This window comes from Scyliorhinus canicula, chromosome 18 (genome assembly GCF_902713615.1).
Source record: "Scyliorhinus canicula chromosome 18, sScyCan1.1, whole genome shotgun sequence".
Lineage (NCBI taxonomy): Eukaryota > Metazoa > Chordata > Chondrichthyes > Carcharhiniformes > Scyliorhinidae > Scyliorhinus > Scyliorhinus canicula.
Window position 1 is genome coordinate 66,993,652 of NC_052163.1, and position 14,379 is coordinate 67,008,030.

General features: G+C 47.2%; 1 protein-coding gene across 1 annotated transcript in view; it reads left to right on the forward strand.

Moving 5' to 3' along the window:
* The first annotated feature begins 13,275 nt into the window (after window positions 1-13,275).
* The window catches only part of LOC119953678 (proton channel OTOP3-like), a 91,493-nt gene continuing 90,389 nt past the window's right edge, over window positions 13,276-14,379 (forward strand). The window contains exon 1 of the mRNA XM_038778201.1: window positions 13,276-13,344. The gene's annotated coding sequence lies outside the window, so the exon portion shown is untranslated. The remainder of the gene's footprint in view (window positions 13,345-14,379) is intronic.

Genomic DNA, 14,379 nt, shown 5'->3' on the forward strand with positions numbered 1-14,379 from the left:
GATGAAGTCTGTGACGGTGGTGGCATATTCATTTAAGTTGGTCGCTGAGTTCTTAAATATGGACCTGTCCACTGTCGCTAAGCAGTCTCTTAGGAGCTCTTCTGTCTCCTCGGATCAGCACCGCACGATCTTCTGAGCTGGATTCTCCCACTTGAGTTCTGCTTATATACCGGGAGAAGGAGCACTGTCTTATGGTCTGATTTCCCAAAGTGCGGTCGGGGGATGGAACGGTAGGCGCCCCTGATTTTTGTGTAGCAGTGGTCAAGAGCATTGTCACCCCTGGTGGGTCAGGAGATGTGCTGGTGGAATTTTGGCAGTACACTCTTGAAGTCCCCGGCCACGATGAACAAAGCCACCAGGTGTTCTGTTTCGTAGTTGTTTATAACTGTACAGATCGTCCAGCGCCTTCCTCACTTCTGCCTGGGTTGGGATGTAGAAGCTGTGATAATGGCTGAAGTGAACTCACGTGGAAGGTAGTATGGGCGGCACTTCACGGTCCGGTATCCCAGGACCAGAAAGCAGTAGTTCGCCAGGTTTGCCAATCCAAGCACCAGGAGGAGTTGATGAGGAGGTAAACCCCTCCACCCTTTGCTTTGCCTGATGACGCAGTGCGGTCCGCCCGATGAATTGAGAAGCCTATTGAGAAGGGTATCAGCAATATCATGGCCTGTATTCCCATCGGAAGCAGGGTGCCCCTAGTCCACGAACATTTCCCATGGGTGTGGGACCAGGGCTGCAAATTTTTCATAGAGCTAATGCTCTCCATGAGAAAAAAAAGAAGCGTGAGCGAGGCCTAAGGGCGGAAGACGAAGCAGAGCAGCAAGGCCTGAAAAACGGGGCTTGAGGCGGCATTGGGCCGGCGGAGGAAGGCTCCCAACCTGCAGATTCGACCGGATTCGCGCACTGTTCCATTTCAAGGTAATTCTCCCCCCCCCCCCCCCCCATCTCCGCAGTATGTTGTTTTAATTCGCCGACCTTCCCCTCCCTAGGCCGCGTGTTGGTGTTGGAACAGGCCCCGTTTGAACCTCGGAGCAAAAACCCGGGCCGCTTTTGTCACATTTATTTATTTTAAACCGACCAAGTAAAGGAGACACAGCCGGAGTGAGACACATCCACAGTGGGAATTGGAACTTGGTAATTTGGTGCAGTGAGGTAATTTGGTGCAGAGTGGGAGAAGGTAATTTTTCCCTACTGTTTTGTTCTCTTTCTTCTGGCCTGTAACTTATAATCTGCAGCGAGAGAACCAGAGAGCATCTGAGAACCTGGAAATGTAAGTGATTTTTATTTATTTTTATTACCTTTTCAAATTGTGTGGGGGGGGGGGAACTGAAGTGACATCACAGTAAAGCTGTGACCTGATTGGCTGGTTGGGAATCTACACTCAATTTAAAAAAAAAAAAATTTTAAAATAATTTTTATTGAAAAATGTTGTATTTATATAACAACACTTAAAATTAAGCACTAATTAAACAAAATTACTTAATTATAACTTAGAGGGGTATCTAAGCCAGAGATTGGAGAGTACTGCATTTAGCTTTCACATTTATAGTAGAAATCTAGTGCCAGAAAACATAGTTAACAATAACTTTTTAAAAAATTTTAAATTTAATTTACTAATTAATTGACGCAATGTCAATTAGAGGGGTGCAGTGCTCTGACTGTGAGATGTGGCAGGTCTGGGAGGCTTCCAGCGTCCAGGATGGCTTCATCTGCAGAACGTCCACCCAACCAGAGCTCCTCACAGACTGCATGGTTCAGCTGGAACAACAGTTGGATGCACTTAGGAGCATGCAGGTGGCGGAAAGCGTCATAGACAGCAGTTATATAAATGTGGTCACACCCAAGGTGCAGGCAGAGAAATGGGTGACCACCAGAAGGGGCAGGCAGTCAGTGGAGGAATCCCCTGTGGTTGTCCCCATATCGAAGAGGTATACTCCTTTGGATACTGTCAGGGGGATAGCCTATCAGGGGAAAACAGCAGCAGGCAGAGCAGTGGCACCACGGCTGGCTCTGATGTTCAGCAGTGAGGGTTAAAGTGCAGAAGAGCAATAGTCATAGGGGACTCTATAGTCAGGGGCACAGATAGGTGCCTCTGTGGACGTGAAAGAGACTCCAGGATGGTATGTTGCCTCCCTGGTGCCAGGATCCAGGATATCTCCGAACGGGTAGCGGGCATCCTGAACGGGGGGGGGGGGCAAACAGGCAGAGGTAGTTGTATGTATTGGTAAGAACGACATAGGCAGGAAGGGGCTTGAGGTCCTGCAGCAGGAGTTCAGGGAGCTAGGCAGAAAGTTAAAAGACAGGACCTCCAGGGTTGTAATCTCGGGATTACACCCTGTGCCACGTGTCAGTGAGGCTAGAAATAGGAAAATCAAGCAGCTAAACACGTGGCTAAACAGCTGGTGTAGGAGGGAGGGATTCCGTTATCTGAACCACTGGGAGCTTTTCCGGGGCAGGTGTGACCTGTATAAGAAGGACGGTTGCATCTAAACTGGAGAGGCATAAATATCCTGGCCGTGAGGTTTGCTAGTGTCACACGGGACGGTTTAAACTAGTATGGCAGGGGGCAATAGGTCAGAAGGTGAAAGCATTGAGGGAGAACTAGAGAATAGGGCCAGTATGGCTCTGAGGAAGAGCAGACAGGGAGATGTTGCAGAAAACAGCGGGTCTGGTGCATATGTTTTAATGCAAGAAGTATTATGGGTCAGGCAGATGAACTTAGAGCTTGGATTAGTCTTGGAACTATAATGTTGTTGCCATTACAGAAACCTGGTTGAGGGAAGGACAGGATTGGCAGCTAAACGTTCCAGGATTTAGATGTTTCAGGCGGGATAGAGGGGGATGTAAAAGGGGTGGAGGAGTTGCGCTACTGGTTAGGTCGAATATCACAGCTGTACTACGGGAGGACACCTCAGAGGGCAGTGAGGCTATATGGGTAGATATCTGGAATAAGAAGGGTGCAGTCACAATGTTGGGGGTTTACTACAGGTCTGCCGACAGCCAGCGGCAGATAGAGGAGCAGATAGGTAGACAGATTTTGGAAAAGAGTAAAAACAACAAGGTTGTTGTGATGGGAGACTTCAACTTCCCCAATATTGACTGGGACTCACTTAGTGCTAGGGGCCTGGGTGGGGCAGAGTTTGTAAGGAACATCCAGGAGGGCTTCTTCAAACAATATGTAGATAGTCCAACTAGGGAAGGGGCTGCACTGGACCTGGTATCGGGGAATGAGCCCGGCCAGGTGGTAGAAGTTTCAGTAGGGGAGCATTTTGGGAACAGTGACCACAATTCAGTAAGTTTTAAAGTGCTGGTGGACAAGGATAAGAGTAGTCCTCGGGTGAATGTGCTAAATTGGGGGAAGGCTAATTATAACAATATTAGGCGGGAACTGAAGAACCTAGATTGGGGGAGGATGTTTGAGGGTAAATCAACATCTGACATGTGGGAGGCTTTCAAATGTCAGTTGAAAGGAATTCAGGACCGGCACGTTCCTGTTCGGAAGGAGGATAAATACGGCAAATTTTGGGAATCTTGGATAACGAGAGATATTGTAGGCCTCGTCAAAAAGAAAAAGGAGGCATTTGTCAGGGCTAAAAGGCTGGGAACAGACGAAGCCTGTGTGGAATATAAGGAAAGTAGGAAGGAACTTAAGCAAGGAGTCAGGAGGGCTATAAGAGGTCATGAAAAGTCATTGGCAAATAGGGTTAAGGAAAATCCCAAGGCTTTTTACACATACATAAAAAGCAAGAGGGTAGCCAGGGAAAAAGTTGGCCCACTGAAGGATGGGCAAGGGAATCTATGTGTGAAGCCAGAGGAAATGGGCTAGGTACTACATGAATACTTTGCATCAGTATTCACCAAAGAGAAGGAGTTGGTGGATGTTGAGTCTGGAGAAGGGTGTGTAGATACCCTGGGTCACATTGAGATTCAAAAAGACCAGGTGTTGGGCGTCTTGAAAAATATTACGGTAGATAAGTCCCCAGGGCCTGATGGGATCTACCCCAGAACACTGAAGGAGGCTAGAGAGGAAATTGCTGAGGCCTTGACAGAAATCTTTGGATCCTCACTGTCTTCAGGTGATGTCCCGGAGGACTGGAGAATAGCCAATGATGTTCCTTTGTTTAAGAAGGGTAGCAAGGATAATCCAGGGAACTACAGGCCGGTGAGCCTTACGTCAGTGGTAGGGAAATTACTGGAGAGAAGTTTTTGAGACAGGATCTACTCCCATTTGGAAGCAAATGGACGTATTAGTGAGAGGCAGCATGGTTTTATGAAGGGGAGGTCGTGTCTCACTAACTTGATAGAGTTTTTCGAAGAGGTCACAAAGATGATTGATGCAGGTAGGGCAATGGATGTTGTCCATATGGACTTCAGTAAGGCCTTTGACAAGGTCCCTCATGGTGGACTGGTACAAAAGGTGAAGTCACACGGGATCAGGGGTGAGCTGGCAAGGTGGATACAGAACTGGCTAGGTCATAGAAGGCACGGAGTAGCAATGGAAGGGTGCTTTTCTGATTGGAGGGCTGTGACTTGTGGTGTTCTGCAGGGATCAGTGCTGGGACCTTTGCTGTTCATAGTATATATAAATGATTGGGAGGCAAATGTAACTGGTCTGATTACTAAGTTTGCAGATGACACAAAGGTTGGTGGAATTGCGGATAGCGATGAGGACTGTCAGAGGATACAGCAGGATTTAGATCGTTTGGAGACTTGGACGGAGAGATGGCAGATGGAGTTTAATCCGGACAAATGTGAGGTAATGCATTTTGGAAGGTCTAATGCAGATAGGGAATATACAGTGCATGGTAGAACCCTCAAGAGTATTGAAAGTCAGAGAGATTTAGGTGTACAGGTCCACAGGTCACTGAAAGGGGCAACACAGGTGGAGAAGGTAGTCAAGAAGACATACGGCATGCTTGCCTTCATTGGCCGGGGCATTGAGTATAAGAATTGGCAAGTCATGTTGCAGCTGTATAGAACCTTAGTTAGGCCACACTTGGAGTATAGTGTTCAATTCTGGTCACCACACTACCCGAAGGATGTGGAGGCTTTAGAAAGGGTGCAGAAGAGATTTACCAGGATGTTGCCTGGTATGGAGAGCATTAGCTATGAGGAGCGATTGAATAAATTCGGTTTGTTCTCACTGGAACGACGGAGGTTGAGGGGCGACCTGATAGTGGTCTACAAAATTATGAGGGGCATAGACAGAGTGGATAGTCAGAGGCTTTTCCCCAGGGTAGAGGGGTCAATTACTAGGGGGCATCGGTTTAAGGTGAGAGGGGCAAGGTTTAGAGGAGATGTACGAGGCAAATTTTTTTACACATAGGGTAGTGGGTGCCTGGAACTCGCTGCCGGAGGAGGTGGTGGAAGCAGGGACGATAGTGACATTTAAGGGGCATCTTGACAAATATATGAATAGGATGGGAATAGAGGGATACGGACCCAGGAAGTGTAGAAGATTTTAGTTTAGACCGGCAGCACAGGCTTGGAAGGCCGAAGGGCCTGTTCCTGTGCTGTACTTTTCTTTGTTCTTTTGTTCTTTATTCTTTTTCCCAGTCCTATTGGTGCTTCCAGCTCCCTCCACCTCTCGTCCCCATGATTGGCATATCCAATGCATAGAGGAACTTGTTCATCCCCACTTCCCCATTGGGTGGTTTGGAGGTATACAGTCCCTGGTAGAAGGTTGCAAATGGTTGGCCTCTTTTGGTTCGGCTACCAGTCCACCTCTGCTGTCCTTCACCTACTCTATCTCCCTTGTGGCTGCCTGCATTCTTAGCTGGTAGGCTAGTAGGTGACCAGCCTTTTTTCCGTGTTTGCAGAAGGTCCCCCCGTGTCTGGCGGAGTTGATACACTGCCTTCCCGATGGATAGCAGGTTAAAGTCCATTTGCAGATTTTTCCTCTCTGTTAGACGTTCTCCAGTTGGGGCCTCAAAGTACTTTCTGTCGACCACCAGGATGGAGTCCATCAGTTGTTGTCGAGCTTCCCTCTCTTCCCTGTCTCTACGTGCCTTGTCGGTATAATCGCTTCCCCAATCCCCGCCCTCAGTGCCTCCCTGAACATGGAAGGTGAGACTTTCCAGTTATGGTTGTTCGTGGTGTACTCACCTGTGGCCTGTGATGGTCTCTAGCAGAAGGCCTTCTCGGTGTCCGACCTCCACATGGGGCACTTGGCACAGCCTCTCTCTAACCTCACATCCATGTAATGGGAGTGTGGGGTGGAGCTCCACATGGGGCACTTGGCACAATCCCGCACAAACATATCAAATGTCGAAGAAGTCTCAATCTCTTTCCTTCTCTATTCCATTTTCATCGCTGACTCACCTGCCCCTTGTCCAGGCCGTTGGTTCGTACAAATTTGTTTGCCTCCGCCAGGGTGTTAAAATAGTACTGCTTGTTCTGGAACGTGATCTAGAACCTGGCTGTGAACAGCATTCCGAATCACATCCCGTTCTTGTACAGGGCCGATTTAGCCTGATTAAATTCGACCCTGCATTTTGCCAAGTCTGGCCCAATGTCTTGATAACTCAGATTTTGTGTCCTTCCCAGATACTCGCCTTGGACTGACTCGCACTCGCATGATTCTGGTATTGGTGCAGCTATGCGATGACCGTCCTCGGTTGTTCCCTCGCCTTGGGTTTCGACCCGAGTGATCTTTTGGAGAAGCTGTCTCGCCCGACTAGGTTACCCAGCATTTGGGCGACGTAGCCAGTCAGGACTCTACTCTCAATACCTTATGGCAAGCCCACAATTCAAATAGTCTGTTGTCAGGACCTGTTTTCTTGGTCCTCGACTTTCCCTTTAAGTTGCCTTGGGCGGCCATCAATCTTTTAACATCAGGGACTCCAGGGCGACAATCCCGTCGCTCTGTTCCGTCGAGGCTTTCTCTAGTTTGTGGATTTTTTTCCCCCTGTGCTTCCACTTTCTTCCTCAATCCATTGATCATTTTTGTATGATGACTATCGCCTCTGTCACTCCTACCTTGACCGCCACCTGGATTTCGACCGATCGCCCCTTTCATGGCGGTCAGCTCCCTCATGAGGAATGTCTTCCATCCATCTTCAGGTGGTGAGGGGTGGGTGGGGTGGGGGGAGGTGGGGGGGTCAGAGCTGATGCTCAGGTCGGCAGTCTCCTTCTCTCTTGGGTGGCTGAGATCCCCTCGCCTCGGGGGTTCACCGTCTCACTCGCCTGCTGCTCGTTGCCTTTCCCACCACTTCTGCCGTCCCTTTGACCTCTCGAGCTCCCGTTTGCTGGCATTTTGGTTCCAATCTTTTCTTCTCTCAGTTGAGGTTAAGTTGCCATCGAATTTTCAGGCAAAATTCGCCTAAAAGTGCCTGTTTGAGTCTGGTCTGGAGGAGAGCCACCTGATATGCGTCCAGTACATCACCGTCACCGGAAGCCGAAAAGAGTTGATTTTGGCAATTATCTCTGGACAAAGAATCCAAATTGCTGATCACATTTATAAAGCTATTTGGTCATTATTGCTTTAAGAGATTACAGTTTGGAATTGTGTTTGAAATTTTCCAGAGAACAATGTTTCAAACCCAAGAAGGCACGGAAGGAGTAATATGCCGTATGGATTTCTAATCTTCAATAAGAGAATAGTCATCCCAAAGTCACTTTGAGATAGCAAAATGTCATGCCAGAGCCCAACAATCAATCTGATGATTAGGCATTACTCGCTCTATTGAGGAAATGATTTCTAATTGTTTTACACATGCAGTGAATAGCCAAGAGCAAAATGAACCACTATCACTATTTGTCCATCAAGGTCATGGGAGCACCTAGGGATGGACTTATTTGATGTTAAGGGGGAAACATTCGTTATTGTCACTGATTGCTATTCAAACTAAATTGAAGTAAGCAGATTATTTTAAAAATTCAATTTGAGCAGGTGAGCGTCGCTGGCTGGGCCAACATGTATTGTCCATCTCGGAGGGCATTTAAGAGTCAACCACATTGCCAGACCAGGTAAGGATGACAGATTTCCTTCCCTATAAAGGACATTAGTGAACCAAATGGGTTTTACGACAATCAACAATGGTTTCATGGTCACCTTTAGACTTTTAATTCCAGATTTTTATTGAATTCAAATTTCACCATCTGCCAAGGCAGGATTCGAATTCGGGTCCCAGAGCTTGACTCTGGATCTCTGGGTTACTAGAGCAGTGACAATACCACTACTTCCCTGATGATTACAGAAAGATCAGGACAAGATGAGGGAGATTGGTCAATGCACCTCAGAAACTAATCCTGTGAAGTCTGAGACTTTGGGCGGAGATGAAGATATAAATATGTAGGGATAAAGACTTGAAGGGAGGTGTAAGGGATTAACATCAGAGGCACATTGTGCTGATGTAATGATAATGTAACATCAGATGATTGTGTTTCAGAGATTTGGAGGGAGGAGTTCCAACCTTATCCAGCTAGTCCAGTTTGTGCACAGTAGCTGTAAATAAAGAGTAATGGTTTTAAAATGGTTTAGGGGAGCACGGTAGCATGGTTGTTAGCACAATTGCTTCACAGCTCCAGGGTCCCAGGTTTGATTCCCGGCGGGGTCACTGTCTGTGCGCAACATGTACCGGGAAATAGAAAAGGCGCAACAGGGGCGCAACATGTACCGGGAAATAGAAAAGGCATGTCAGAAAGGCAAGGTCACGGTGATCATGGGGGACTTCAATATGCAGGTGGATTGGGTAAATAACGTAGCCAGTGGATCCAAAGAAAAGGAATTCATGGAATGCTTACAAGATGGCTTTTTGGAACAGCTTGTCATGGAGCCCACAAGGGAGCAGGTTATTCTGGACCTAGTGCTATGTAATGAACCAGACTTTATAAAAGATCTTAAAGTAAGGGAACACTTAGGAAGCAGTGATCATAATATGGTTGAGTTCAGTCTGCAGTTTGAAAGAGAGAAGGCAAAATCGGATGTAATGGTGTTACAGTTAAATAAAGGTAATTACGAGGGCATGAGAGAGGAACTGGCAAAAATCGACTGGAAGCAGACCCTAATGGGGAAGACAGCAGAGCAAAAATGGCAGGAGTTTGTATGCATAATTGAGGACACTGTACAGAGGTTCATCCCCAAGAAAAGAAAGATTATCCGGGGAGGGATTAGACAGCCATGGCTGACAAAGGAGGTCAGGAAATGTATCAAAGAAAAAGAGAATTCCTATAAAGTGGCCAAAAGCACTGGGAAATCAGAAGATTGGGAAGGCTACAAAAACAAACAGAGGTTAACAAAGAGACAAATAAGGAAGGAGAGGATCAAATATGAAGGCAGGCTAGTCAGTAATATAAGAAATGATAGTAAAAGTTTCTTTCAATACATAAGAAACAAACGACAGGCCAAAGTAGACATTGGGCCAATTCAAACTGATTCCGGAAGGCTAGTGATGGGAGACGACGAAATGGCTGGAGAACTTAATAAGTACTTTGCGTCTGTCTTCACAGTGGAAGACATGAGTAATATCCCAAACAGCTGAGTTGAGTATGGTTGCCATTACAAAAGAGATGGTGCTAAAAAAGCTAAAAAGTCTTAAAATTGACAAATCTCCTGGCCCCGATGGGCTACACCCTAGAGTTCTGAGGGAGGTGGCTGAAGAAATAGCGGAAGCGTTGGTTGAGATCTTTCAAAAATCACTGGAGTCAGGGAAAGTCCCGGACGATTGGAAGATCGCTGTTGTAACCCCTTTGTTCAAGAAAGGATCAAGACAAAAGATGGAAAATTATAGGCCAATTAGCCTAACCTCGGTTGTTGGTAAAATTCTAGAATCGATCGTTAAGGATGAGATTTCTAAATTCTTGGAAGAGCAGGGTCGGATTAGAACAAGTCAACATGGATTTAGTAAGGGGAGGTCGTGCCTGACGAACCTGTTAGAATTCTTTGAGGAGGTGACAAGTAGGTTAGACCAGGGAAACCCAGTGGATGTGGTCTATCTGGATTTCCAAAAGGCCTTTGATAAGGTGCCACACAGGAGACTGCTGAGTAAGGTGAGGGCCCATGGTGTTCGAGGTGAGCTACTGGCATGGGTTGAGGATTGGCTGTCTGACAGAAGGCAGAGAGTTGGGATAAAAGGTTCTTTTTCGGAATGGCAGCCGGTGACCAGCGGTGTCCCACAGGGTTCAGTGTTGGGGCCGCAACTGTTCACCATATATAATGATCTGGATGAAGGGACTGGGGGCATTCTAGCGAAGTTTGCTACAAAGTTAGGTGGTCAGGCAGGTAGTGCTGAGGAAGTGGGGAGGCTGCAGAAGGATCTAGACAATTTGGGAGAGTGGTGCAGGAAATGGCTGATGCAATTCAACGTGAGAAAATGTGAGGTCTTGCACTTTGGAAAAAAGAATCCAAGCATAGACTACTTTCTAAACGGTGAGAAAATTCATAATGCCAAAGTACAAAGGGATCTGGGAGTGCTAGTCGAGGATTCCCTAAAGGTAAACATGCAGGTTGAATCTGTGATTAAGAAAGCGAATGCAATGTTGTCATTTATCACAAGAGGGTTGGAATATAAAAGCAGCGATGTGCTACTGAGCCTTTATAAGGCTCTGGTTAGGCCCCATTTGGAGTACTGTGTCCAGTTTTGGGCCCCACATCTCAGGAAGGACATACTGGCACTGGAGCGTGTCCAGCGGAGATTCACACGGATGATCCCTGGAATGGCGGGTCTAACATATGATGAACGGCTGAGGATCCTGGGATTGTATTCATTGGAGTTTAGAAGGTTAAGGGGAGATCTAATAGAAACTTACAAGATAATACATGGCTTAGAAAGGGTGGACGCAAAGAAACTGTTTCCGTTAGGCGGGGAGACGAGGACCCGTGGGCACAGCCTTAGAATTAGAGGGGGTAAATTCAGAACAGAAATGCGGAGACATTTCTTCAGCCAGAGAGTGGTGGGCCTGTGGAATTCATTGCCGCAGAGTGCAGTGGAGGCAGGGACGCTAAATGGCTTCAAGGCAGAGATAGATAAATTCTTGATGTCGCGAGGAATTAAGGGCTACGGGGAGAATGCTGGTAGGTGGAGTTGAAATGCCCATCAGCCATGATTGAATGGCGGAGTGGACTCGATGGGCCGAATGGCCTTACTTCCACTCCTATGTCTTATGGTCTTATGTGCGGAGTCTGCACGTTCTCCCCGTGTGTGCGTGGGTTTCCTCTGGGTGCACCGGTTCCTCCCATAGTCCAAAGATGTGCAGGTTAGGTAGATTGGCCATGCCAAATTGCCCTTAGTGTCCAAAATTGCCCTTTGTGTTGGTTGAGTGGGGTTACTGGGTTATGGGGATAGGGTGGAGATGTGGGCTTGGGTAGGGTGCTCTTTCCAAGAGCCAGTGCAGACTCGATGGGCCGAATGGCCTCCTTCTGCACTGTAAGTTCTATGATTAACAAACTACCATCTCCAGCAGCCTACTCTAGGAGACTAGAGACCTCCCCCCCCCCCCCCCCCCCCCCCCCACAAAGAACCCCATCTAGACCCCAAACACATTATCAAACATACTGATGGACGATAATTGGCAGGATTCAATTTGTCCTAGTTTTTGTGGACAGAACATAGATGGGCAATTTTGCACATTGTCAGGTGGATGCTGGTGTTTTTGCTGCACTAGGACAGCTTGGCTAGGGGAATGGCTAGTTCTGGAGCCAGTTAAGTGCGTTCAGCTGAGAAAAAATGGAAGTGAGAGCATTTAAAGCACTTAACTGTCTTTGCGGTTGTTCAGAAGCTGTCAATCATAGCTATATGTTTAGAAATATTGCAGTTAGTTTCACAGCTGACTACTTGAAATCCACTCCTTACATAGAATTTACAGTGCAGAAGGAGGCCATTCGGCCCATCGAGTCTGCACCGGCTCTTGGAAAGAGCATCCTACCCAAGGTCAACACCTCCACCCTATCCCCATAACCCAGTAACCCCACCCAATACTAAGGGCAATTTAATCCACCTAACCTGCACATCTTTGGACTGTGGGAGGAAACCGGAGTACCCGGAGGAAACCCACGCACACACGGGGAGGATGTGCAGACTCCGCACAGACAGTGACCCAAGCCGGAATCGAACCTGGGGCCCTGGAGCTGTGAAGTGATTGTGCTATCCACACTGGGCACACAGCTATTCAGCTGGGCAGCTACCGTGCTGCCCAGCTGAATACAAATTCATTCAATTGTGAAAGGAGATGAATTAAACAATACAGTCAGCTGGGTGTACCTGGAAGCTGTCAATCACAGCCTAGTTAAAGCAACTTCACATAGATATGAATGAAAGCCTTGCAGATCAAAGATATGAGGGGATTTGAACTCAGCTGATGTAGTTTTCTCTTTCCAGGAATTGAGAGCTGCTGCTTTCTCTGCCTGAGCCAGCAAGGTGCAGGGCACAGGCAGGTTTTAAAGCAGTGATTTTTGACTGTTTCTGTCTGGACTACTCTCTGGCTTCCAGTCACGCGGTCTCTCTTATGAGGTGGACTCTGATGGGGGTCTCTGTAATTAGGGGGTCTCTGGTGGGCTCTATGTAATTGGGGGTCACTGGTGGGGGTCTCCCTCATGGGAGGTCTCTGTAATTTGGGGGTCTCTGGTGGGAGCCTCTGTTATTGGAGGGTCTCTGGTGATGGTCTCTCTCATGGGGGTCTCTGGTGGGGAAGTTAGGAAACACTTCATCACAGAAAAGCTGCTCGGTGTTTGAAACATTCTCCCACAAAAAAGCAGTAGATGTCAGCTCAATAAATCTAAAATTGGTAGATTTTTTTGCGAACATTATCAAGGTGGAGTGAAGATACAGATCAACTCTGATCACATGAAATGGGGGAAGAGGCTCTAGGGCTTTTCAGTATAAACAATTACTCAGTGTTTTAGACGTTAACTTTGGGCTGGAGATTAACCACAGGTCTAATGGCATCCGTGTGCTGGCGCCAAAGCCAAATATGACCCAACCATAAAACACAGCATAATGCAAAAAACCTGCAATCACTGGATCAGTTTAGGTTCAGTGCTGTTCAATATGATATGCCTTGCTTTATTATTCATGCAGTGTGTAATCACTGGGCAAGCCCTATTGCTTTATGCAGTTTACAACCCGGTTGTAATTTGGAGGAAGGGAGGGGGTACGCGGTGGCAATGCGGTCTCAGCATTCTGGAAATGTTTAATCCAGCTCTGATTGGCACTTTGGTGTTGAGAAACACGAAGAGTGAGGTTTGCTGATCCAGTCTTTTCATGTTGCGACAGGTAATTGCTATTCCATTAGCTGATTGACTCCTGAATGACACTCCCCTTGTCTACACAGAGTTAAGGTGCATTCAATTGCGACACACCCAATTTATATCCTCTGCGAAGCTACACTACAATCTGTTTAAGACAGGTAAGAATTGTGATTTGCAACTATTTGGGCAAATTAATTTTACTTTGTAATAAATGCATTAACATCTACTTCCTTCATAGACAGAGGATAGAGGCTACTTACATACCTAGCTTTGTGATCTGAGTGCAGATTTTAACACAGCTTCCGATTATCCGGAGTAAGGGCTGTCAGTGTACTTTTGATCTATTTTTCTATCTGATGAGATTGTTCTCCAGTCAGGGTCAATGGAAATGATTCATTCACCATGGCATTGGGAGTTGCAGAATTTAAATTCTCTGCGCCCCTTGTCAGTACTTGGGCTCTCCAATTTACCAGGTTTATACTGAGATCCAAGCTTGTTTCAAACACAATCTGAAGGGCCTTGTTCGTCAGAGCAGGTTAGAAAGCAGCAACCGAGACTGTTTGCCGAGGAGAAGCTGGGTTTCAAAAGGGTGTTGATTGTCGAATGAAGGGTATTGAGTGATGAGCATTTGACATGGTTTCACAGTGAAAAATCCCTAATTTGCACTTTTCCTTCTGGACTCAGTTGCAAAGTTCCTTTTTTTAAGGGGCAATGTAGCGTGGCCAATCCACCTAACCCTGCACAACTTTGAATTGTGGAGGTGAGACCCACGCAGACATGGGGAGAATGTGCAAACTCCACATAGACAATGATCTGGAGCCAGGATCGAACCCAGGTCCTCAGCGCCATGCTAACCACTGTTGCAACATTCCTGATGGAGATTATCATAGAATTTACAGCGCAGAAGGAGGCCATTCGGCCCATCGAGTCTGCACCGGCTCTTGGAAAGAGCACCCTACCCAAGGTCAACACCTCCACCCTATCCCCATAACCCAGTAACCCACCCAACACTAAGGGCAATTTTGGACACTAAGGGCAATTTAGCATGGCCAATCCACCTAACCTGCACATCTTTGGACTGTGGGAGGAAACCGGAGCACCCGGAGGAAACCCACGCGCACACACGGGGAGGCTGTGCAGACTCCGCACAGACAGTGACCCAAGCCGGAATCGAACCTGAGGCCCTGGAGCTG